The sequence below is a fragment of the Gekko japonicus genome, unplaced genomic scaffold (assembly GCF_001447785.1).
Source record: "Gekko japonicus isolate JY-2015 unplaced genomic scaffold, Gekko_japonicus_V1.1 scaffold254, whole genome shotgun sequence".
Taxonomy (NCBI): domain Eukaryota; kingdom Metazoa; phylum Chordata; class Lepidosauria; order Squamata; family Gekkonidae; genus Gekko; species Gekko japonicus.
Window position 1 is genome coordinate 730115 of NW_015172010.1, and position 26913 is coordinate 757027.

At 43.4% G+C, this 26913-nt stretch overlaps 1 protein-coding gene across 1 annotated transcript in view; it reads left to right on the forward strand.

Annotated features, from left to right (window-relative positions):
- Positions 1 to 26913, forward strand: part of SYN2 (synapsin II) — a 352644-nt gene that overhangs the window by 62834 nt on the left and 262897 nt on the right. The gene's annotated exons all lie outside the window — the stretch shown is intronic.

The window sequence follows — 26913 nt, forward strand, 5'->3', positions numbered from 1 at the left end:
ACTAAATAATCTACTTTCAATCCACTTCCAATGCACATTCAAACTGGATTTTGCCAGTTCACACAGTAAAATACAGCTGGAAAGTGCACTGAAAGTGGATTAGTGTGTGTGATTGCAGCCCAACTCTTCTTCCTCTTACTCCTCATAGGAGACAAGGGCTGGTGTTTAGCAGGGCAAGTCACAGGCAAGGTTGCAAAGAGTAACCAGGGTCCAGTCCAAAAGTCAGGGGTTCCAGAGAGCAGGTATGCCAAGTCCAGTGTAGGGTCAAGGGATCCAGGCAGCAAGTCCAAGGTCAGGGGTTCCAGAAAAGCCAATAATCAGATCCAGTCCAAGGGTCAAGGTTCCAGTGGTCCAGTAACAGCACAGTCAGTGGCTCAGTAGCAATATGTACTTGTTGCATCCACTGCTGCTTCTCCTGGCTGATTTTATAGCCAAGTCTTAATGAGCTACACTCCCAGCCAATTCCTTGGCAATCATTCTGAAACTACTCACCCATCTTGTCAGTTGACAGCTGATGATGAGCCATGAGTCTTATACTCTTTCTTCTTTCCTGCAACTTTGTGTGCCTCTGACAGTATTGGCTCTACAGGGGTGTGGGTGAGCTAGGTGGGCTGGGAGTGGTTTCTGAAGCCTTGTTTACTGCTTCAGAGCAACAAGGCAATGGCTCAGTTTCAGCTGTATTCTGTGACTTCTGATCAACTGGTAACTTGATGTCTTGTTGGTCTCTGCCTGGCTCAGAGCCAACTGCAGCTGGTTGTTCAATTACTGACTGAGAGCTGGCTGCAGGCAGCTCTTCGTCTGAGGAATCTGTGCCATCATTGAGCACAGACTGACTTACAACACTTCCTTCTCCTTCCAGTTTCTTTGATCCTAGTAAAAATATTTGGGGTTCCTTTACTTGCTTTCCTCCACTGTGAAAACCAGCCACTGATTCCTCTCTTCTGCTTCTTAATTTTTAAACAGATCTACTTTTGGTTTCTTATCACATGCTGTTAGCTTTTCTTTATGTTTTCTTGCCTTTGATGAGGAATTATGGTCTCATTTTTTTAAATAATTGAACAGTAATCAAACAAGCACACATTGATACCTGTTGTGTGCAAGATTCATGGATTTAAAAGTAGGTTGTTTTTTTTTTTTTTCCTAACCTGCACTTCTGCTGGCTGGCTATTATTTTGTTATGTTGATGGTGTCAGAACATCAGCAGATTTTTTTCTGGTATATTTCTGGTAACATACTCTCCCGCAAGACTGGAAGAAGTTGATAGAATATACATATCAGGAGACATTTCAGTCAAATTTGCTAAGTCTAAAAATGAAAGGAGTAAGCATTCAGATACCTTGATGGATCGGGCTAGTTTGATCTCATCAGATCTCAAAAGCTACGCAGAGTCAGACCTGGGTAGTATTTGGATGGGATACCACCAACGAAGACCAGGGTTGCTATTTAGGGGTATGCAAAAAAACAAAAAAATCAGGTTATTTCGGATTTGGGTCTCTTGAACCCGAAAAATATTTGTACTTCTAAATATACCCGAATCAGTATCAGTATTTCACTGCTATTCAGGTCAGTATTCAGGAAACCTAAATATGGCCCCGGTCACATGGGCCGGAAAATGCAGGGGGGGAAGCGTGGCTGTTTGCCCCGGGGCAAAATAATGCGCGGTAGCGCAATCAGACCTCCTGTGGAGGTCCCATGGAGGTCGCGTGGAGGTCTCGTGGTTAGGGGGAGGTGCTGATCACACAGCACAGCAAAGAAACGGGGGGCGCGCGCCAAGGGTTCTCCTCCAGCGCCTGTCTTCAAGGCCATGGTGAGTGCCACCCTCCTGGCTCTTCGGCTCCCTGGGCGCTGGGGCTCCGATCCCGCAGCCTCTGTGCACACCTCCCTCGCACCCGTGTGTCTAGTCACCTCTTCTCGGCTTGGCCCCCCCTTCCCCAAGCAGACTTCCTACTCTGCCGCCGCAGCCCCCCCCTTTCTGGGCTTCGCCTCAGCCGCTTTCTCTTCTGCCTTGCCCCCTTTCTTCCTATCTGTTTCTCTCTCGCCTCCAGCCGTGCGCTTTGTGTTGCGTTTCTTCTGGCTGCTCTCCTTTTCTCTGCACAACTCAAGTCTTAGCGAGCTGCTCAGTTGTGTTTGTTTTTTTTAAACTAAAGTGTGCACATGCTCTGTTGGGTGCTTGTGCGCATCCGTGGAGACTTGGAAAAAACCCCACCTTTTTGCTAGGGGACATGGGCAGGCGCCAGAACTACCACCGGAAACGCGATCAGACGCCCGCCCTTGCCCTGTGGTTTCCGGAAACTAGTACTTCCGAGGTACTAGAGCCACGGGAGCTCTATGCTTCCCAGATATGGCGGTGAGATCGCGCCCGGAAAATCCGCCTATCTTCCGTCCCTGTAGCGTGGCTAATGCTCCATGTGACGGGGGCCTATATTTGGCTCCATTATATCCTATGGGGACCATAGGGTATAATGGAGAATTTCACTTGTTGAGCTACACAGCAGTGTGACTCGAGTGAAGGGAATGTATTTAACATATTTTTTTAACTTTAAATACCTTCCCTTCACTGGACTGTCTTGTGCCACCTCTTCAGTACGACTTTCCAGTGAAGGGGAGATATTTTAACTTTAAATATCTTCCCCTTCCCTGGGGAGTTGCGCTGCAGAGCTGGCATGAGCATGAGAGGGAAGGGAAGATATTTAAACTTTAAATACCTTCCCTTCACTGGACAGTCTTGTGGCAGTGGCTGCAGGACTCTGCAAGTAGCCAAGCTTGAATAAAAGCCAAATAATATCAGCTTTTATTTGGGGGCAGCTACTTTGGTAGCCGAATAGAGATACAGAGAAGTACCCCCAAAAATACCGGTAAGGTATTTTATTTATTTATTTATTTGGATATTTATTCAGCTTGGGATATACCGAGCGCACACCCCTAGTTGCTATGCAGAGGCAGACAATGGCAAACCACTGTCTGTCACTGCTTGTATGACTTCCCCTTCTATTTGCCAAGGAGTGATGGGGCCGGATGCTATGATCTTAGTTTTTGGGATGTTGAGTTTCAAGCCAACCTTTGCGCTCTCCTCTTTTACCCTGAGTAAGAGGCTCTTTAGGTCCTCTTCACTTTCTGCCATTAGAGTGGTATCATCTGCATATCTGAGCCTGTTGATGTTTTCCCCGGCAATCTTAATTCCAGTTTGCGATTCATCCAGGCCGGCATTTCACATGATGTACTCTGCATATAAATTAAATAAGCAGGGTGACAATATACATCCTTGTTGTACTCCTTTTCGTATGCTAAACCAATCACTTGTTCCGTATCTGGTTCTAACTCATGCTTCTTGACCCTTATACAGGTTTCTCAAGAGACATGTGAGGTAGTCTGATACTCCCATCTCTTTAAGGACTTGCCACAGTTTGTTGTGATACACACAATCAAAGGCTTTAGGGCCCCGGTCACATGGGCCAGATAATGTGGGGAGGAGACGTGGCTATTAGCCGCTGCAACGCAATCAGACGCGACGGTGGCAAACCGCGTTGTTTTCGTCGACGCGTGGTTCTTGCAGCGCTTCAGTGGAGCAAATTCTCCATGTGATCGGGACCTAGCATAGTCAATGAAGCAGAAGTAGATGCTTTTCTGGTTCTCCCTTTCTCCATAATCCAGTGAATCTTCGAAACCCAGCTTGTACTTCTGGCAGTTCTCTATCCATATAACTGCTAAAGCCTACCTTGTAGTATCTTGAGCATGACCTTGCTAGCATGTGAAATGAGTGCAATTGTGCAATAGTTTGAACATTCTTTGGCATTGCCCTTCTTTGGGATTGGAATGTAAACTTGCTTGGTGCATTATCTTATGTGGCTCTAACAGTATACTCAGTAATCCTTTGGTCTTCTTCCTATAAACAAAATAGTAAACCTTATGTTTTCTAGCCATATTTTAGTTTGTTTAAGGTTATCTATCATCTGTGTTTCAAATATAAAACATGCAGTATACCTGTCAAAAATAATGGAGCCTGAAGGCTGACATGTCAGTGTGTCAGTGTGAACTTTCTCACCTAATGAAAATTGTAAAAAGAAAAATCTGCTGCCGTTTCAATTATGGCATCATGGTTATCAATGCTGGCACTTTTAAGATAGGAAACTGTCTTATATAGACATTCTTTTTTCTCTTTTCCCCTTCTTCCAGGACAGATACCTGGGCACAGAATGAAAAGGATAAATGATACTTCAAGAAAGAACAAAAATTATTTCTTCACAGTGCATGTAATTAACTTGTGACACTCACTGCCACTGGATGTGGTGATTGCTGCTAGCTTAGATGGCTTTAAAAAGGAATCAGACAAATGGCTATTAACCGTATTTGGAAGCAGTATATTTCTGAATGACAGTTGCTGGGGGTGGGGGGGCAGCAGCAGAAAATTTTGGCCTCTATGTTTCTTATATGAGCCTTCTGGGCCATCTGGTTAGCTGTTGTGGAAAATGGAATGCTGGAGTAGACGGATGATTTATCTGCTCCAGCAGGGCTCTTAAGTCCATTGTTTCACCAAGTAGAAGATGAATATACAACTTTTGCACATGTACATATAAAGCGTCTTGGTCAGCCTGGACAGTGCATGTGCAGAATTTTGTTTTACATGCAAGATGGAGATGAACTTCAGGGGGGAGCATGCTTGATTCATAATACAGATGTTATGTTTGAAAATTTAAATCCTGAACAAAGCAATTACAAATTGTGACAACATTTATAGCCAGAACTAGAGATCTGAAGGCCCCCCAAAAGAGAAAAATTGGGAGGAAAATGTGGGCTTTTCTCCCAAGGAATTTGTGGCAACACTGACAAAAACTGCTATGAAATATTATCTTTTTTAGAATGAAAAAAATGCATCTAGAGGCAAAGTTTTTCAAAATCAAAATGTACAGTATGAAGAAGTCGGAGGACTTTTTCAGCATTACAATGGAAAAATTGGGAAATTCAGAGGAGTACTGTAAAAAACCTACAAAATATGTTCTCTTGTTGAGTGAGAAAAAAGTTAGTTTACAAAGCATTTCAGTCATTTGAAATGTGCATCATGAAAAAGTCTGAGGAGAACTGAAATTTTGGGGAGCACCAAAATTATCTCTTGTACTGTAGACATATACAACATTTTCAAGGTTTTTTTGTTAAACGGAAATAATATTTGCAACAGTTAATATGATATAATACATCTAATGATAATAAATTATTAAAGGGTTCAGTATTTTCAGTGTTATAAAGTTTAGTTTAATATCCAGACATGATGGTAGTCCTAACTATTGTGACTTTGCGAAAGTCGCCACCCAAATAAAATACCTTCTGTTGTTTTCCAAAGAATTGGTTTTTTATCTCCAATCTTTATTTTTCTTGTCAGATGGCAAAAATTAAAGATATATGTGCTGTTGTAGTATAGGGTGCAGCAGTTTGTAACTATTTCTCATGTATTGGGTATATTTGGAATTTTTTCTCATAGAAAAACAAAGTATTTATATTTTAAAATTATGAAAGTTGCAATCAGACATGCCATTTGGTGCGGTTGGGAAGTGCTCCTATCTCATCTGTTGGCTTTTGGAACAGAGTCGCTTGAGCATATATCCAAGTATATTCTGTTTCATTGCTGGATCAGCCTGTTACTGCATGATCAGACATGGGTGGGTAGGGGGGTTGCCTGCTTTTGTGCATGTGCATAAACGAGGGTGCAGTTTTTTGCATATGCGCTTTCCAACTTCTGGGAGTTAATTTTCTGCTTTGACGGCTTGCTGATCCTTCCACAGAGCACTGTGATCCCCTTGGTTCACAGCGAGCCATGGTTGCCTGACAAAGATCACTCCCTTTCCTGCTCCCTTTCAAAGCTGGCCTAGAGATGAGGACAATTATGTGGTTATGCGCATATTGCTAAGCAAAATGGCACCCAGTTGGGATGGAATGAGCAAATCATCCAGATGGCCTGAGAGTGTGCTTGAGTGATCAGACTAGGGAAACTCTGTCTGTGGCCCATTGGCAAGTGTTAGGACTGGAGTTTCCCAGGTGTCCTTTTACTCCATTTCGGGGGCGGACCAGGATGGGGTGCCAACAACTGCAGAACCTTTCACAGATGTTGCTGTCTGATTGTACACTTTAGATCTGTCAGGCATTGGCTTCAAAGTCAGATCTAAAGGCAGGTCTGACCGCTGCCAAATAGTACAATTTTATATGCTAAGTTATAAATGATGTTTTTATGTTTAATTAGTAAAAGAAGTTTAAGCTTGATAGGAAACTAAGCATTACATATATTTCAATTTTTTCCTCTTTTTTCAGAGGGCATGAAAAATAAGGTCCCCCCACCCCGTGGCTTCTAAATTTCCAAAAACTGCATATCTCTAGCCAGAAGGCTCTTTAGGGAGCTAAAAATAGGAGGCAGGAACCTTTCTTCTTGGTCCGATGCACTGTTCACTGATGGGCAGAACTTAAGTAGTTGTTTTGGGCTTGTAATTATATGAAGAGGTAAGACATCAGTTGATCTTCTTGTTGAAGCAACATCTCTGCTGCCTTGGAGTTGTCCCTGGGTTCTGTAGATCTGGCTTTTGGTTATCTCTGCTACTTTTTTGTCTTTATCCTACTCTCCTAGCAAACTGTCACTTGCTTTCAACACCTGTTACAAGCTATTTGCCACTCTCTACTTTTATCAGACAAAACCCTGATATTATCATCAATCATCTAAGCAGGCTGACTGCAGTGCCCCCACTCAGTTTCTGCCTATTCACATTTCTGCTGCTTTGTGACTTTTTGCACCCAAAAATGTCATACAGCTAAAATATGCCAAGAGGGACGTTGGACAATACATGAACACATTTGAATGAATATCAGAAACTTTAGGGAAGAATAAGAGCTGTCATTTGTCTTCTCTGCCCCATTTAAAAAAAATAAAACTTCCATTGTGGTCAAAACAAGTCAATTTAGTCTCATGTAGATTCTTATAGCTCATCAAGTTATACAGAGAACGGAAACATTTTGGATTTGCATTAAAGAGGCAGACACACAGAGAATTATTACTATTTCTCTCATGCTTAGCATTTTAAATATTTTAGAGACAAAACATTGTCAATTATGGCATGTACATGCAAAAGGAGAGGCAGTCCTGGTATATGTTGGATGTTAGAAAGGAGGCATTAATTTTCTGTTTGAGAAGCTAGAGAGCAAGTGTGGGTGTAAGAAAAATATGACTAGAGGCATTTAACAGAAGGGAGGGCTGGAGATACTGCTGTAGTATAGCCACCCACACAGCATTTTATCAGAAATAAGCAGTAGCTGATTTATCCTACTGGATCCAGCTCAGAAGAGGTTCTCATGGAGCTGAAACACATTTTAACTGTCTTATCAATTTTTATTCGTTAGGCACAATACGTTTACATTTCTTACTTAGAAATGGGGGAAAGCCTATTTAGACTCTTAATAATGCCCAGTATTTGTTAGGTTCAGTAATATGCAAAAATCACCATGACATGAGATGATGCCATAGATGGTGATTCTTACATTTGTGACTGTGGAGAAGTACCCTCCACCCAAGAATTCACCCCAATATTTAAATAATTGAGATTGCCCTCTGTCCATAAGCCTCCACCACGCAGAGTCCCTTCAGGCGATCCTGCCAGCCACAGGGCAGGCTCGGGCGGCTGCCGCCGCTGTTGACAGTGGTGCCGCTGCTGCTGCTGCCGCCATTGCCCCATGAAAAAAGGCTCAGTCCCGCCGTCTCCGCCATCCTCCTTCCTGGGGAATGGGCTTCTGTTTCTTAGAACAAATTCATATTATCTTTAAACAGAGAAATGAACATAAAAATAATGTTTAATAATGGATTTATTAAGCGCTCAAACCGGAAGCTATTTTAAAAACAACAACAAACAAACCCCAAAGAGCGGTCAGATGGCCCTAATCACAATCAATGCGAAAGATGGCTGTCCAGATGGGTGAAATCGTGCATTCAAAGCGCAAGTGCCAGGAAAATACTTGATTTTCCAGGGGGCAGGAAAACCCGGGAGCATTGCGGGAGTGAGCCCGCCGCTGCGCGGGAGGCGGATTCGCCTGTCTGATCATCAAACTTAAATGCGGGAGGGAACAGCGGCAAACCCCAATCAAAAGGGTCATGTGACCGCACCCCTAGAGTATCCAAACGTAAAGAAAGTATCACTGTAATTAAGTATTGTGTAGTTCCAGTGGCATGAAATCTGACCACCTGCGAGATATAAAGCAGTTATTTTTCTTTGCCAGGAGGTGATAAAAGAATACAGTTATACTTGTATGAACCAACAGCATATAGGAGTAGTAATGTTATTACACAATCAAAAAGAAAGATGAAACAGCTCTTTTGTGTTACCAAAATCATAGACATTTCACTCTTTTCCATTACATTTGAGTGTATGTAGAGACTCCAAGGGTTTTTTTTAATGCTTCAGTACCTAAATATATTCTTTACAGAAGAGAGAGTTAAGTATTTCATGTGGAAAATAGCAATGCCAGAGTCATACATGAGGTGTCTCATTTATTCTCCATCACCTGTGTTGGATGTTGATGGGAGTAAAAATGATTCATACAATTTTGCGTGGTAAGAGGGTATCTGTGGAAACACTCCATAGAACAAAATGTGACAATAACCACTTGCAGGGATTGTATACCTTTTGGGCATAGTGTAAGCTTCATTAAACATGTGCAAAATGTATACATCACTAATATGCAGAATTTGTATATCACTAAATGTGATTTTTTAAAAGTAGCCTTTAACCTCCAGCCTCCAAAACTATAAAAATATCTCTTACAAATAGTGTTTAAACTGGTATCTCTCTTATATATAATTGCCGAATGGTGGTGGCTTCTGGACTATAGGGTGGTGAGATTGCATGCGCTCCCCTAGCCATTGGCCCATCGGCTGCCAGTCAAGACTACTGGCATGCCATTGGCTGGGTGTGCTGCTCTTCCCTGCCCACCCCCCCTTCCACTCTGCCCTGTCAGAATTCCTGGCAAATGGCTTTGTCTCTTTCACGAAGACGCTTCTGCTTGCCTCCTGTGTGGGACTTAACTTTTCCCTCAGTGGCTGTTGGTAGGTTTAACGAAATGGCAGTTACCTGTGTTTGTAAGATGGCTGCTGGGCTGCTGTCTGTGGTTGTTTGTTTAAAATGTTCCACCATAAGGTTTGAGCTGTAGTTCCAGAGAGGTCTCACTCACTGGGTTGAATGGGGCTTCCTCATCTGCTGGACTACAGTTCCCAGCTGCCCCAAGGCAGAAAAGGGTGGGAAAACTGGGACTGTCCCAACATGTGGGGCGGCATCAATATAGACTGCAGCCCATCCAGGGAGGAGGCCGTCTTTGTCCTACAGGAGGTTAGGAAAGGCTCCTGCTGCCTGTGCTGACCAGGCTGGTATATTTCTATACTGAAGACAACAGGACAAATGCAGTGTTTCTGGTGACTAGTATCTATTTTTGCCTAATTGGTATTGTGAAAGGTTTAGTGCTGTAAACATATTGTTAACATGAGTGACAAATCTGATTCATTAACAAAACACAGAACATTATAAAAAAACAAGCAATAGATGCTTTAGATTTTGATCTGCATTATTGTTTCCTATCTTCAAGAGGCTAGGTGTTCTCAGATCTTTTGCATACAAATTTAGCACACAGCAGCTTCATCATTGACAATGAAACATGGGTTGTACTAAACAGTCTGGAAAATCTGGCTATAATACTTGGTGCACTTAAGCAAGATGTGTCTGCTCTCACCAATTCTGATAGTCTTGCAGCAAGTGTTCTGCAGTTGATGTCAGAGACCACTTTCTGAGCCTCTTAAACTGGGAGAACAGTGTAAGCAAAATTACTTATACTACTTTACCCTTGGTTTGGTTCATTCTGTAAGAAAAAAATTAAGTTTTGTTTTAGAATTTAAAAGGACTTAAACTGAAGATTTTACTCCTAGTATTAATTCACTTTTCAAATATAAGAAAAAACCCACAACTGTATTCTGCCTAATCAAATCCTTCAATACTGTACTATGGAGAAACAGAATGGGGGGAAATATTCACAAATAAAATGCAGAATTCATATAATAATAAGGATGTAAAACTGAAAATTGTGAAGTACTGGGATACCTTCATGCAGAAGTATGAAAAAACATAGAAAAGTTATGTTGGAGTATATTCACCACCTTATGTCAAAGTTCAATGTATATTAAAGGTAGCAAAATGTTATGAAACAAAATCTGTTTGTGATGCTACAAGTCAATGGCTTGCATTCACACTAGCAGTTCCATGGGGACAAGTCCTTATTTGCACATGATGTATTTCCTGCTTCCCCCTTCCTGCAGCAGCCCAATATCCCCCTGAAACCCCATTCCAGGGCCTGCCTTCCCCAAGGAACCAGATGGGAGGCATATTAGGCTGCTATAGGAGGTGGAAAGCAAGGAAATCATACTTCACAGGTGCAAGGACTTGCACTCACAGTAATGCTAGTATGAATTGAGGTAATTGTCAGATCCCAAGTCAGGATAACAAACCCACGTTCCAAAGAAGTAAGATTTATTTCCAAAGCATGGTTGATCATGAACATACAGAGATTGTTCAGAATAACGACAATACACAGGGGCAAAGTAATATAGGAACTTCAAACTTAGTTAACCCAATGGGTACATTTCCCTCGTAAGGGAGCTGATTAGAAAAGGCGCGAAGTAGCCTGAGAACCACAACAGCTAATTTCATAAACACAAGTTGAGTTCACACGGGAAATCTAATTAGGCTAGGCAACAAGACATAACACTCCGTCATCCACCTGCAGGAGAAACTTGGCAGTTACAGAAGCATACCAGAAGAGAATAACAAAGGGAGGGAAGGGAGGATGGGCAGGAAGAGGGACGGGACGTGTCCCAGAGAAATGGCAGCTTGCTGACATATAGTCAGAGTATGATCATGTGGTAGTAATTGCATAGACTGCAGATCTGTTGCATGGCTCATTTGAATCTACCAGAGCATTTTATCAGGGAAAGTCCAAGGAGACAGTTCAATAGTAAATTGATGACCAACCAAAGAAGAATGGGAGCTTGGACATATTAAGTGGAATGGTAGTTGGGCATTTTGGCTTTCTGTCTGGGGCTGCTGCTGTTAGAAGAAGTGGTGGTTTTATACCCTGCTCTTCACTACCCAAAGGAGTCTCTGAGTGGCTTACAATCACCTTCCCTTCCTCTCCCCACAACAGACACCCTGTGAGATAGGTGGGGCTGAAAGAGCTCTGAAAATTGTTACTGACCCAAGGTCACCCAACAGGCTGCATGTGGAGGAGTGGGGAATCTAGGTTAGAATTGGCTGACCTAGAAAGATTACATAACCTTTGTTGGCAACTATAATACTCTGATGGTAATTTAGGCCCAAGAAGATGTTGGTATCAGCAAAGAAAGAGATGTGTGTATGGATGCCATTTAATAACTATTAGACCTTCAAGGCGGATTACTGGGTTGAAACAACTTCCCCTTTCTAAGTCTAGTGAGAGAGCAAGATGGAAGTGAAAGAGTTGCAAGATTCTGTTTTCAGTACAAATGAAAGTGTCAGTTCCAGCTCACATTGGAGTATGCCCTTGATTTTCTCTTGTCACTTAATTTGCTTCAGTGGGGCAGGTGCCAACTGAACATGTTATTCTTAAAATCCTATTTAATGTTTAGGACTATGTGGCTGGTGAGAACACTGAAGCAAGGCAGGTATTTGTATGCCTCACCCTTCATAATTGATTGGTAATGCCAAGAAAATCCTGTTATGTGCCATTTTAGAAACATTCTACTTCACTGCTATGTTCCCTGTTAACTTCAAAATACCATTCTCCCCCATGATCTTAGTTACATTTTGGAGTAGGATAGCTGGTTTTCCAGCTCTGGAAATCTCTATGACCACATTTTGAGACATCAGTGTATGTCATAGTGCAACAGAACACCAATAGTTGAGTCTTAAAATGCAATAAATAAATGCAGGCTTTATCTGTGTTTTTAAATGTATATTCTTCTTTAGTTCTAAGGAAAATTGATAGGAAATGTTTCAGTTTCCAGGATATTGGGATTCATGTTTTGCATCAGTAAGCATATCCAAAGTAGGAAGTTTATTGCAGATTTCTATTTTAGTGGTCTGAAAGACAATACAATTGATAAAAGAAAATATATGTAGTGGGAGTTTTGTGTAGTATCTAGCATGCACCTCTGCCTCATTTAGGAGGCACATAATTAGGCTATGAAAATTTTCCATACACATTTTAAATATGGAATAGGGACTACATCATGTCTGAAATGTAGGTATTTTACCTGTCTGCAAAATTACAAATGCATTCACAAGAAATGCCCGGAAAAGAGATTACAGTCTGCACTTTTACCTGCCTTCCCTGCCATTTGTAATGTTAGTCTGACATATTGTTGTTTCAGACATTGATAATAATATCCTTTTGACTACTGTAGCATACTTCATTTCTGTCAGGTCATTCCCCCAAGACATGCTGTCTATTGCCCAGAAAAAGAAATTATTTCAAACTGACCTTTGTGGTATGTATAAAATTCTCTATTTCTTGAGGTGGCTTGGAAGCCACTCTAGGTGGAATGTTTTGTTGATGTCAGTTTCTTGCAACTAAATCTAACAGTGTAAGCCAGTCCATTGAAACTTTATGAAAAGGTGATTTAAGCATTACAACATGCATTGCTCAAAAGGAGCATATTGGGGATGTATACCAAGAAAAATTCATTATACTTTTGCATTTTGGGTTGGAGGGGGATTTTCCTCATAATTGTTAATGTTTGTGTAGGACATTGCCCATTCAGGATTCAATTCCGTGTGGGTTTTTTGGATTCTGGTGCTTCAGGTCCATTACTTCCAATGGGGAATTTATTGAATTGGGACAGCTGTTTATAAAGGTAAAGGTTCCCGTGCTCGAAAGCCAGTCGAATCCGACTCTAGGGTTCCGGTGCTCATCTCCGTTTCAAAGCCGAAGAGCCAGCGCTGTCCGAAGACGTTTCCGTGGTCATGTGGCCGGCATGACTAAACACCAAGGCGCATGGAACGCTGTTACCTTCCCACTGAAGTGGTACCTATTTATCTACTTGCAATTTCTTGCTTTCGAACTGCTAGGTTGGCAGGAGCTGGAACTAGAGACGGAGCTCACTCCGTCATGCGGCCCTCGGGTTTCGAACTGATGAACTACTGATCTTCCACAGCCTGCAGTTCAGCGTCTTAACCACTTGAGCCACCGCAGCTCTGTTTATAAAGGTAATGGCACCAAATTTGTGCAGAATGTAATGCCCCCTCTATTCTAAAGACCCCCAAGTTTGAAGTGAATTTAATCAAAGGGTTTGCTTTTACAGAGCCCCAAAGCAGATGCTTCTCAGTGCAGGCGCAGTTCTTTCCACTGATCCCTCTCAGGAGGAAAATGGTGCCAACCACTGGCATTACTAAAACAAAAACTGTCTGCATTCATTTCATTTTCCCACTCTTACGGTGACTGACTGACTGACTGACAATATATATATATATATTGCCTTTCCATTGAAAACTCTACATTTGCCTTGTTTCCTTTGTGGTCTGTCTGTGTAGCAAAGTGAGGAAGGAGATCGGTACCTCTTTAACTATTTCTAATGCGGAAGGCTGGAGTAGCTGTTTTGCAACCAAATGATACCAAAATTGCAGAGGACTGAGTGCTGCCTGTTCAGTAAAGACCACCCAAGTTTCAAGTGACGTGCACCAAGGGTTCTGATTCCAGAGGTCCTGAACAAGGTACCTTCAGGCATTTGTCTTTCAAAGAAAAAAGTGCTCCACACCCGTACAGGAGGGAGCAAAGGAGAACAGTAGCTCTATCCAGCTTGTCTCTCTGTGTGCCTCCCATTCCAGGATCTGATCAGAATGGATTTTTTTCTGATTCTCATTCAAATACATCTGTAAATCCAGGTTATTTTGATATTGTTTGTGTGGAAAGCTATTCGTCAGGAAATTAAGAGGACAGGGCATCTACATTCTTTGCTCCAGTTATTACATTACTTTGTTCACGATAGCATAATACTTGTTTTGAGAAATGTCCAGTGAAGCATTAAAAAATCTAATTAAGCATAGTATACTTATTACATCATAATTGAAGAATGATGTCTGCAAGAAAGATGGATGTGAAATTATCTAAATGATCAGTTTTTATTAAGTAAACTGTGTCCACAAGGCACAACTTTTAAATTGAATCATAGAGTCATAGAGCTGATTGTCTAGTCCAACCCCCTGCACAATGCAGGAAATTCACAAATACCTGTTCCATGCCCAGAAGATGACAAAAAACCTGCAGGATCCCCAGCCAAACTGGCCTGGAGTAAAATTGCTTCCTGACCCCAAAGTGGCAGTCAGCATTTCTCCGGGCATGCAAGAAAGGGCCACAAGACCTAAGCTCTGATGTAGCCCTTTCTGCCCTCCCTCTCATGAACTGCCTAAGTTCACAGAATTAGCATTGCTGTCATTTCTGAATGCAGAAAAAGAGTGTACTGAAATTTGAGAACTTTGTTCAATAAAGGTGGGGTTTTTTCGCTTGTCTATTATTTTTTGGTAGTAACATGGCAATCAGTCTGAGATTTAGAAAATCATAAGGAATAATATTTGTTCCATAGTGATCTCTTTTTACTTCTTGTTGCATATGGGTTTTCTATGCTAGTATCCAGTCATAATGAATTGTTATGCTAGTTTATAAATCAGTACAAAATATTAATAATGGAAGCATCTACTCTGGGATTGCTTTTCCCTTCTATACTTCAGTTTTTCCAGCTCTCAGGTTTAAATCACATTAGTAATTTTCTTTAGAAAATATTTTGTATGACAGCTAAACTTCATAAAGGTGCCAGAAGACTGCTCTGGTCTTTGTTTCTCTCCATTCCCCTAATTAGGTTGGAGTATGATTTGAGAGTATGGCTGGTAATTGCCAAGGTTGGGGGGGGGGGGGGGGGGGGGAGAGGGGGGGGGGGGGGGAGAGAGAGAGAGAGAGAGAGAGAGAGAGAGAGAGAGAGAGAGAGAGATTTACTAGCATTTTCCTTTCATGTTTGTTTCTAAAATTGCCAAGTCAATTATTACCAAGATGAAATTTGTTCGCATGTAATTGCAACATTTATATATTTTCTTTCAAAGAAGGTGCTGTTTCACTAATAGAACAAAACTATGTGTCTCAGACTCTGCTGATAGTTCAGTAATACTATTAATGCTAAAGTAAAAACCCTTTCAGTTTGTGTTTTTTTCATTTTTAGTATAGTTTTACCAGTATCTGTGTGTGTCTACTGGATGAGAAAATGATGTGACAACATGTCTGATGTTTCTGAAGTCTCAATTTCCAAGAGATCAGTTGCACAACTGCATACACCTGCTGATGGAGATACCTAGCATAAGTGAGATCTGTATCCATAACTTAGTAAACATCTCATGTAGTGCCTGAACTTTTGAAATCACTTTAATCAGATGTCGCTCTCAATCTTTTTTTTTCTTGCTCTCCACCAACTTTTAAAATTATACATAAAATATCTGGAAATCCTAATAACTTCTAGTATATCTTGTATCAAAAACATGACACTTTGGAGAATGTGAAGCCCACCTTGCTCTAATAAAAATATAACAGAAACTTGACTGTCTGTGCTAGCCCGGGCACCCTAAGTTTCTAGATACAAATGATACTGTAGTCAAGGTAAACTTGATCCAGATATATTACTTAGAGCAGAATACACTGGAGTTATGGCTGTATTCCCTCTGTTCTTAAAGTATATAGACCTCAAAACTGATCCAGATGGTCAGCCATTTTAGTCTGAAGCAGTAGAACAAATTTTGAGTCCAGTGGCACCTTTAAGACCAACAAAATTTTATTTCAGGTATGAGCTTTCGTGTGCATGCACACTTTTCCAAATACATTGGAACAGGGGTCTTTTCGTAGAAAAGGAGGTGCAGGAGCTCATTAGCATAACTCATTAGCATATGCCATGCCCCCTGACATCACCGGAAGTATCAGAAGGCCACACCCCCTGACATCACCGGAAGTTATTTTTTTCCCACCATAGAGAACAATGGAGGGGATAGGGGCAACCTGTTTGGGGGCCCGTAGAATTGGACCCCCTGGTCCAATGTTCTTCAACCTTGGTTGGTATCTTGGAGAGAGGCTCCAGCAGCTACCCTGCGAGTTTGGAGCCTCTCCCTCAAACTTCCTCCCCTCCAGCCCCCAGAATATACCCCATGTTTTTGCCATTGACTTCAATGGCCCATAGGATATAATGGGGCTGAAATTGACATTCGGCTGGCCCTTTTTCAGGCCGGCATTCTAGCGTGGAGCCTGAAAAAGGAGGGGAGGGTTGGGGGTGGCCCTGCAGGCCGTTTTTCAGGCCCGGAACTCGGGCGTGGAGCCTGAAAAAGGCGGGGAGGGCAGGTCAGCAGTCCCCCTCCCCGTGGTTGCAGCTGCCGTTGAAAGCAGTGGCGGCGGCCATAACTTTTTAAAGAGCCCCTAAGGACAACTGGGAGAGCCAGAATGACCTCTCGCGTGAGAGGTGGAATTTGCCCCTACGAGTCTAAGGCCACCATCCCAGGGCTCAGGGAGGGAGGAGAACGTTTTGCCCTGCCCCGCAGGCGTCGCAGCTGCCGCCAAGAACAGCAGCGGTGGCCATAACTTTTTAAAGAGCCCCGAAGGAGAGCTAGGGGAGCCAGAAGGAAGATCGGGGAGGGCTCTGTAGGGCCCCACGCGGTAGCGCTGGCCTGCAGAGAGGGGGTTGGGGAAGGCCGGGGAGTGCTGTGTAGGGCCTTGCGTGGTAGTGCTGGCCTGCAGAAAGGGGGGGGGGAAGGCTGGGGAGGGCTCTGTAGGACCCCACGCGGTAGCGCTGGCCTGTAGAGAGGGGGTTGGGGAGGGCCTTGAAGGGCCCCGCGCGGTAGCACTGGCCTGTAGAGAGGGAGTTGGGGAGGGCTGTGGAAGAGATGCAGAACTTACCTTCCTTCCTACTCTCTCCTCTCGGCCCGACTGAGGGGAGGGCTGCTGGGAGCAGGGGGCGGGGCTTGCTACATGTCCCCGCTCCCTCACCTCCTCTCTCCTGGAGCGTCGTTCTGGTGAGCTCCGGCCCCAACCGAGGCCTGCATTGGAATGGAAGGTAGAGTTCAGACTTCTAGACAGAGGCTGAACAGCAAATTAACAGGTAACATGATGAACATGTGCAAAGACAAACTAAATAATAAGCTAAGGTCTACTGTTGTAAAACAATAAAGATATCCAGGAATTTCCCAACACTGAGTTGGCAATTCTAAGATATTGATATTCTTTCTTTGCATTAATTTACCCCACCTGTGACATCCCTCAATGACATCCCTCTGGGTCTGCCTGGATCTACACCAGTATAACATCTATGCCAGTATAGCTTTGGGATGTGCCAATACAGGGTTTAGCAATCACCGTAAAACTTTTGGTTTAGAATTTAGGATTACACTGTGACTATAGTAACAATTTTACTTTTTATTGAAGGCTGAAACATAATTCTTTAGGCTCCATGGTTACTGAAAAGTGAAGGCAAATGCTTTCATTGATTGTTTAAAACGAGAAGAGTTAAAAATGGACCAAGTCAAAAATTACATTATATAAATTTAAAAATTAAGGCAGCTAGACCCAGGAGCACATTTGCTTCAGTGCTTTTAACCTACTTTAGAAAAGCTTCACTGTATAAAAAGTGGACTCTTTTACAAATAGCTCATTTGGTAGATGGCTTCTAATGGGAAAGAAAATATTAATGATACCTCTACATAGACAAATACGGGAATTTAATTTAAACCAGGGCTTGGTTTAACCCATTTGAACCCCCCTGAACTCTTTTGAAGGGTACAGACCAACATGCAACATTTTATTTATTTATACAATAAATGAATAACAAAAACATTAAACAAAAAAAATCCCACTAATAAGATGATGACAACACACAGCAGATCAGTCATTTAAAGTCAGGAGAATAAAATCTGCTTAACCTGGTGCCTAAAAAGAAGTATAGAAGATATACAGAAGACAGCACATATGAGCTTGTGTACACAGTGTCTTTCTATAATGTTGCCATAACCCTCTCTTATTGTGCAGCTTCAAAACATGAAGGTATAATTTCCATTCATGAAACGAGCCACTCTATACCTGTTGTGATTTACAGAACAATCCTGTGCTGTGCCTGGGCTGCAGTAGCCAGCAGCTGCGTGACTATGGCGGTGCTAGTCTATTCCCCATGGGCATAAGTTACTCAGTGGCCAGCAGACAAAGTCAATGGGTTTGCAGTGTTTTCTGATCATAACTGGGATAGTGTCTATAGCAACCATGTCATGGTGGTCAGTGGAGGCATTGTGTGGAGGTGGTGGCACTATGGACAGAGCCACCAGAACCAATCAGGGGCCATGTGGCAAGGGGATGGAGTCCAGTATCCATCTCAGGCAGGGAGCGGAGGGGGCAGGCCACAGATGTTCTGCTTGTTGTCAGGAGCACACCCCCACCCCCTTAAAGGGACCAACTCTTATCAGCAGATTCCCGTTTAAGGCACCTTATAGTGGGGAAGGGGTTCAAGCTGTCCGCCTCACAGGCATCCACAGCTGCCTCAATGTACACACACAACACAAGGTTCCCGAAGGGCAGAAGGAGAAGATTTGCTCACTGGAATGTATGCTTCCCAGCAGCCCAGGCATGTTGTTAGCAGTCAGGCCCTCCTCCCAAGAGGGAAGTAGTTCCATGCTTAGAGAGAGAAAACCAACACCACTCTTTAATATCACCCCAAGATATATGTACACTGCACTGCCTGGCCTAGAAATAAAAATGAAGTGGAAGCAACCTGAGACAGAACATAGATGTTAGCCAGAGATGAGTCCAGATAAATATACTGGCAGGTGAGACAGGAAGGGTGACAAGCTAACAACCCTCCTCCCCACCCAAACAAAATGCATACTTTAGACAATGGGTTTCCTGAGAAAACCTCCCCTCACCTTGACTTAACCTCATCCACAGTTGGTCACACCTTCCCTCACCCATTCACCCTAATTAGTGCTATTCACACAACCCTATAGCTTCTCCCATCCTGTATTCAAGGGTCATTAAGTAGCCATTAACACCCATAGTCTAGTCAAGTAACCCAATCACGGGTTTCCCAAGATCATTATCTGTCTGTGGGCGAGCCATTAACTCCCAGACAAAGCCCGAGAGAGTCTCCTGCAGCAGAGCTTAAACTGCCCTAATGTGGAAGGGGGGGGGTTTCTCTCGCTAGCATAGGGCCAGCGGGCTGCATCTCTTAAGTTGCAGGCCCTAGTTACCCATCTCTCTCTGTCTCCTTAAAAGCCACTTGCCCCAACTAATTAAGGAGACTACCAATTTGGGTAACAACATTACTGAGGACCAATGTTCCTTCTAAACTCCACAGTGTTGTGAGCAGAAATTCTCTCTTGTGAGCAAAAAAAGCTAGTAGCATTAAAGCTGTGAGAGAGTATACATTTGATAATCACGTGAATTAGTTTTTTAGAAGATTACCTCCATAACCTTGTAAAAATCTCAGAATAAATTATTTTAGATTATATTTAAATATATTTTAAAAGAATAAACATTATAAGGAGAAAAGAATCCAAACCAGATAGCAGGCAGAGTTACGTGGTTTCCCACGGATCAGCCATGGCGGGGAACCTTGTTGTTTCTCCAAGTCTCTCATTGTGCATAATGGCGCTGGTCTTCTTTGTCCAGAGGCAGTCTGGGAAGGTGCAGGGAAACACGTGTCCTGGAGCAGGCAACACCAGCCCTGCTCATCCAGGTGCAGGCAGGAGATGTACAGCAAAGCATACAAACAGTGCAGCAAACACAGCAGTAATCCCTGAGTCCCAAATGCCCAGATACACAGACATCTGACAGACACAGCATTTAGCACAGTACAGACAAATGCAATTGCAAACACACATGGTTACATTAGACAACCAGCTGTTAAAAATGGGGAAGAGGAATCAGACGAGCATGAGCTTCCAAGTTGGGCACATAACAATTATGTGTATTGGTAATCATGGCTGTCAGACCTACTTCCAAGGAAACAAGAAGATATAGACAGTTAATGCATAACTGAAAACAGTATAAAAAGGCCTTGGAGGGCAGTCCCCATTGTGCCTACATGAAATGGCAACATTACATTTCCAACCAAGGAAACAAAACACCTTATTGTATCCCTGAGTGAAAGGAATCATCAGACCCCTTTGAGTTTAGCAGCAAATAAACACAGTAATGGTCTCGCTTGCACACAGGCGTGTGCACTTCTGTCTGTGGAAGGCAGTTGGCCTTCAGTCCAATACCACACATGGCATGGGGAGGGTCTTATCGGTGGAGAAGGGCATGACTATGCATGATCAATAAACTTCTCCCCCCTTAGCTTCCAAGGCATGGGATATAAAAATCCAGCATTAGACACAATTCACTTTAAAGAAACAGTGGTCTAGACAAAACGCAGCCACACATCATTCACTCCTTTAATGTGTTCTTCTGGTGTAAAAATGAAACCAAGCATACTCACATGTGCACCTTGACCATAGGAGCATGTATTAAACAGTACTTGGTGGCTTCAGATCACCCAAGTTCAATCCCTGCGGGGAGAGGCCAGCCAAACCATGGCACACGGACCTTGAACTATAGTATAAAAATAGAGCATATATCATGAACATATACACATCAGAAAGACAGTCAAATCTCAAGTCTTCAGCCTACTTCTTTTTCTTGGCATTTGCTTATGCCATTCAAAGAAAAGGCGCTTCAAAAGCAGATACCTGCTTTAAAGAAATCCATTCACAAAATTCCTGAGCTTCGCGTCAGGTGTCAGGTGCAGTTGTTCTTACTGATGGGCAGGGGCCTGTATCTTCACAGCCAGCGAACCTCCGACCAAAGTACTATCTGTTAGGCATTCTAGATCTCAACGCGTACTCCTGCCACACATGTGTGTGTGTGCTCTTTTGGTAGAAACAAGAGAACACCACAAGAATCACCTGCGGTAGACTTCAGTTGCAGAGGCTGGGTGTTCAATACATGGCACCCCCCTTAGAACGACAGTGCACTCTGAAATATAAAAATTCTGCAAGAATTAGACAGACATTTAAACACTGAAAACAAATTCACGCATGCTTCATTAATTAGCCATGATGTAATTTCTGCCAGGACGATAATCCCAAGCACTCACAGAGTGCCTGTCTTTTGCTGAGGCTCAGCAAAAATTGCAAAAAGAATTTTCAAAGAGGGGGCTGCCAGGCATCTCCAAGCCTGCAATCACATTCACTCTCTGTGGCTCAGAGCTGGAATTGGCAAGAAAATTGGCCAAAAATCCCAAGTGGGTCACATTGAGGCTGCGCCCCACTGGTGTTGTAAACTTACACCAAATCATGAAAGGAAAAATTCAATAGGAAAAATCTTTTGCAGGGAGCTCTTTCCAAATAGCTCAACCTGTAAGAAAAGAAGATCCTTGGAAGAATCCAGAAGGGAAAATCTTTGGCAGGGAGCTCTTCATGAGCTCTACCTAAAAGCAAAAGGGTGTGGGGGGAGGTCTATGCAGACTTTCAATTCCCACAACAATACAAACAAGCGCAAAAGTCAAAACATTTGAAAGAGAACAAATGTACACAGTAAAGATGAGAAGCAAGAATGTGTTGCCTTCCCCTGCTGCAGGGGTGTGCTCATGGCCCATACTATAATTTAATGGTGCCATGGCTATTAGCACATCTGCTCTTACCAGAGAATGGGCTTTTCTCAATTTAGGATAGGATAGTTGGAAAACATGTTAGCTCAATGTTAGATTTTGGTTAGTAAAATCCAGTCCTTAACCATTAATCCATGTTAGCAAAACATTAGTCCAAGAAAGCCAAGCTAAGCTTTATGCTGTCCAATCTCTTTTCTTGAAAGCCAAATCCCACTGCATAGTGCAGTGCATGTATAGCAAGCTGCAGTGCATGTAGAGCAAGCTGCAGTGCATGTAGAGCAACTGCTCTTTAAATCCAGGCTGCTTTATTAGCTGCAGCTTGTGAGGGAGGACTGATTCTCCCCTTTGGACATACCTGTGAAAGAAGGGTTACAACAAAACACAACACACAAGTGGATGAATTTTGTGGATCCCTCTACTTCCTTGTCATGGCAGTGCCGACCATCAGGTTAAAATAAACCTTGATCACCGCATGACGTCTACCAATTGGTGGTCTCATCTGGGTTAGGTTTCAAACACAAAAGCTTCCAATGCTTTCCTAGGTTCTGAACGTCTGTTCCCTTCTGTCTCTCTGCGAATGCATTCTTTAAACAATTCCTGTTTTGACCATGGGGTGGCGTGCCACTTTTGCTCTGACTTAGATCAGCACCCAGCCTCAAGCAAGGTGTATGGGGGAGCAGGTTTGGGATCTTTGCCTTTGCTTACCTGTCAGTGTGTGGTTGCCCCTTTGGGTCAAGCCTCCAAAGATGGGTACCTGTTAGGGTCTGACATGTGAGAGGTCAGCCACAGAGTATGGACTTTGCTTTCTTCCTTGGGTGTTAGTGCTAAGTGCCTTCGCTGTGCTTTTCCCACCACAAAAGTGCCTTGCTGCTTGCTCTAAGTCCATATGGCAGGGAGCTCTGAGATGGAGTCCCATGCTGCACACCCTAACTACTGAATTGTAAGATCTCCTGGCTGAAGTTTTTATAGGGTGGGGGGGCATGATTGGGTGCTGGGTGCTTGGCTGCCCCAGGGAGGGAGATGATTGGCTGAGCCTGTGGTCGGCATTCTGAGCTCCTCTGAGCCTAATTGATGAGGCTGCAGCAGCAGGGGGACAACATGAGTTTTCAGTTCAGTTGGTGCCTATGGGCCATGCAATGTTTTCTGTTGGCATAACTCTCCGCCTCTGGGAGGGGGCATTGCCAGGCTAAAAGGGCTCAAGGAGCCAACTATGTCTGGCCTCAGTTGCGCCAACAGGCGACTACTGTGGCCCTCTGCCAGTGCCTGAGAGTGACAGAGCGGCTCTGGGGGCCTGCTCCATTGTAACTGGCCCTTATGCTGGCATATTTTGGACATACACCAGCACAAAGGTCAGGCTCCCTGAGCGCTTTCGGACCCCCTCCTTAGGATTGCGCTGTTAGAGATATAAGGTGTTTTGAAGCACATCAGAGTTCCTGAAATCCTGACAGCCATTTATTTTTCTCAGAGAAGAGAACCATAAAATACTCCAAGAGGTCAGAGAACAGGTTTTCCACTGGGAGGTAACCATTTGCTCATCTGCCAGGGGATCAAGATGGATAGCTGCTATAAAACATGATCTGGATATGGTGGTGTGTGAGACATGTGCACCAGAATGACGGGGAGAGTTTGGGGTGTACCTTCTCAACTAGGGCAAGTCCCCTAAACCTGGTTTGGAAAAGCTTCCTGCCAATACAGGGCAGTACTAGGGCAAGTCCCCTAAACCTGGTTTGAAAAAGCTTCCTGACAATACAGGGCAGTAAGGATTAAAAGGTTGAATTATCTATTAGTTCTTTGTTCAGATGCCTTGTCCAAACACTGGGAGGCAGATTCCTCTGCAGGGAGCAGGAAGGGATTTGGAGGTGCATTTGTTCCAACAACACCCAGGTGGTGTTGTCTGATGTAACTGTTCTGCATTGTTAAGTTAGCTTAGGGTTACATTTTGTGTTCTTTTCATTAGATCTGAAACCACTAGCCTTGATAGCTGCTTTCTCTGTTTGTGCTCTAGCTTAATCTGTAGCAATAGAGTTTCTTCATATTTAAGAAAGCAGGCTTTGATTCAGACTCCTCCTCATAGCACCATAGATCACTTGCTCATGCTCAGGCACCCTTGCACACAAAGCGGGCTGAAGTAATTGGAAAGCTCTGACCTTCACCCTTACTTCAGAGGCATCTTTACCAGGCTTTCCCAAGGCCAGTTTGGTGTAGTTGTTAAGTGTGTGGACTCTAATCTGGGAGAACCCCACTCCTCCTCCACTTGCAGCTGCTGGATGACCTTGGGCAAGCCATAGTTCTGGCAGAGATGTTTTTGAAAGAGCAGTTCTCGAAAGAGCTCTCTCAGCCCCAGCTACCTCACAGGGTGTGTTGGGGGGAGGGGAAGGGAAAGGAGTTTGTAAGCCACTCTGAGACTCCAAGTGAAGGGCAATCTCCTCCTCCTCCTCTCATATTGTGGGAGACAGTATTTTAACTTGGGGCTCTTGCACATCAAAGAGAAAACATTCTATGATGCCACCATCCACTTGCCTCATTCAGATTTTCCCTCCATTTTTCTTTCACTTTTGTGACTGAGCGGCCCTAATTCTCGGTTTTCTTCTTTCTGGAAGAATTCTGTCTGTCCCACCCAGTCACAGTATAATATTTTGGCTGTTTGCTCAGCCTGGGAACCTGAGGGAAGGAATGGGAGCCCCCTTTAACTTAAATGACTTAAATTGCACTCCAGAAGCTTTTACATTCCAAATCAACAAAATATTTTATTCAACATAGAGGCGGAACGTCAGGTAAAATCAGGGGTAAAATTTCTGAGGTAACTCAATATAGATAACTTTGAGGTAAAATTAGTACATGCACAGACTTTAGTTCTTATGTTTCAGGCTAATGGGAGTTTCTTAAGCTATTCAGCGTTACTTAACATCTTTATGTTGAGAAGCTTTTGTTCCAATGTTTTCCAAACACTCCAGCGCACTTTCTTTGAGTATTCTCTGACTCTTTTGGTTTCCAGAAGGCTGGTACACTCTTGCCAGTACCCAAACCTTGAGTTTTAACTGATTTTTAAGGTCTCTAAAGGCAGTTTCTAACTATACCAGAACAGGGATCGCTGTACTCTTCAGAGCGATCACCCTTAGACTGAGTAGGTAATTTCTCTCTCTCTCTAGAAGATCTATCCCTTTTCCTTGGCCTGAGTGGGAATCTGTGTCTACTACCCACTCATCCTTGCCAATTTCCCCATTTCTCTTCTGTGCTAAACTGCTTTCAATCAGAGCTGAATTCCGCAACTATCAGTACTCAACTCTTCTCAGCTAGGGCTGAAATCAGACTGCCTCTCTCCTCATAGTCCAGTTCAGAAGTCTTTCTCTGCTCAGCTGATGCTAACCAGTCAGATCACTTGGAGCAGCCTGTCACTCAAGGCTATCTGGCTCTGTGATGAAATAACCCTTCACAGTCCTTTATCTTTTTTCTGCAGCACTTCAAAGCTATTAAAAAGTGCAGTCCATCACTCGTGCTTTTACATGCACCCAAGCATGCAACATGCATGTAAGAACACAAAAGCCCAGGCAGGTTTATGACAATACCTACCAAACAAAAAAAGCACAAAAGAAACAATACATTGTGTCAATTTGCAGCAGGTTTCTTTCTTTCGTCACATACACAAGAGAGGGGTTGAATCAAATGGAGCATTTCTGCAGACAGAAGGATTTCTGCCCATGGAGAAGGACTTTCTCATATCCTGCCTCAGCCTGGAGCCCAAAATCCCCCTCCCCCCAGGAGTTCCTGAGAGTCCTTCAAGAAGCAGTATTTTGGTGGGATTTAGGACTTCAGGAAGAGACAAGAAAATAATGTTTTGCAGATGGAAATCCTTCTGTTCTGAAGGATGATCAGTTGGATCCAAGTCATATTGTTTTAAGTATGTGTTATTGAATGCTGTACTGTTCACCACTCCCCTATAATGTGAGGGATGTGACTGCCTAATGGCGGTGTAAGTCATGGACAAGTGCGGCAGATGGTGGAGAATTTCTTTAAGGGGAATTAGATGGCTGGTTGAGTCTGTGCTTTAGAAAGAGGATTGGAACTAACTATTCTACCAAGCACTGTTGTATCATTTCGGTACTTACAAGTTTACAGTTTTATAGTTTCCAATATTTATCAGTCTACCTCATTCCATCATATTAAAAATATTATATTCTCCTTGTTTACTCTGAGCTGTCCCTCTCAGGACTGAGCACTGAATATGATAACAAATTAACTTTAATCAACTTTATTCAGTCATAGAGTGCGGAGTCCGAGGCTCACATTATATGACTAACTGTGGAAATGTATTCTTTATGGATGTAATTTTTAGCCTCAAAAATCAGCTGTTTTATTTGGTCTCTCCTGATTTGCATGGTTTCCTCAAGATCCTTTGTATAATATGGTGATGTCTCAGACTCTTGGCCAAGGTCTGTTACAGAGTGCTCTTCTGTCAACTTCTGAAGAGAGGAACAAACAGAGGAGAAATAAAAGCATGGTATTTCCTCAAACTAACACACGTGGTTGTGATTTCCCTCCCATTCCAGTAGCAGTCTCTGTGCATACTTTTTGTCAACCTGGCCCCTCCTTGGGCTTGGTTGCCATGGAGATGTGGGGGGTGAGAACAAGAATGTATACTTTGGTTTCTGCCCACTATGCTGTTATCTGTCTTGACTTAGCCATGTAACCTTGAGTCTTAACTGTCTCTGATATCCTCTCTCGCTGAGAATTCTATGCTGGTAACTTTCCCTGAGAATTCTATGCTGTTAGTTAGGCGGGCTTTTTAGCTTAGGTGCGATTGGCCAAGAGCCATCAATGTCCTGTTTTATTCTGGGTTTAAGCTTTTGTGTGCATGTACATGGCAATGATTATTTTTCTCATTCCAATAAAGTTACGGTTGCCAGCCCCCACATCCGGGCAGGGGTTCCCCCACTTCTTGGGGCTTCAATACACCCCTGGCCAGCAGGGGAAGCCCTGCTCCCAAGCCCTGCTCCCAAAAGCGACTACCCACTTGGCCACCCCTCTCCCTCCCCTCCTGCCAGATTTAAAGGGGTTCAGCTGATTGGCAGGGACCAACCAGCTGCAGGGCCCTTTAAATCTAGCAGGATGGAGGGAGAGGAGTGGTCACGGGCTGCAGGCTTCTCTTTTTGCAAGTGGGGTGGGGGCTGCAGCGCATGGGGCTGAATTTGTATAGGTAGAAGAGAAAGAGAGGGGGA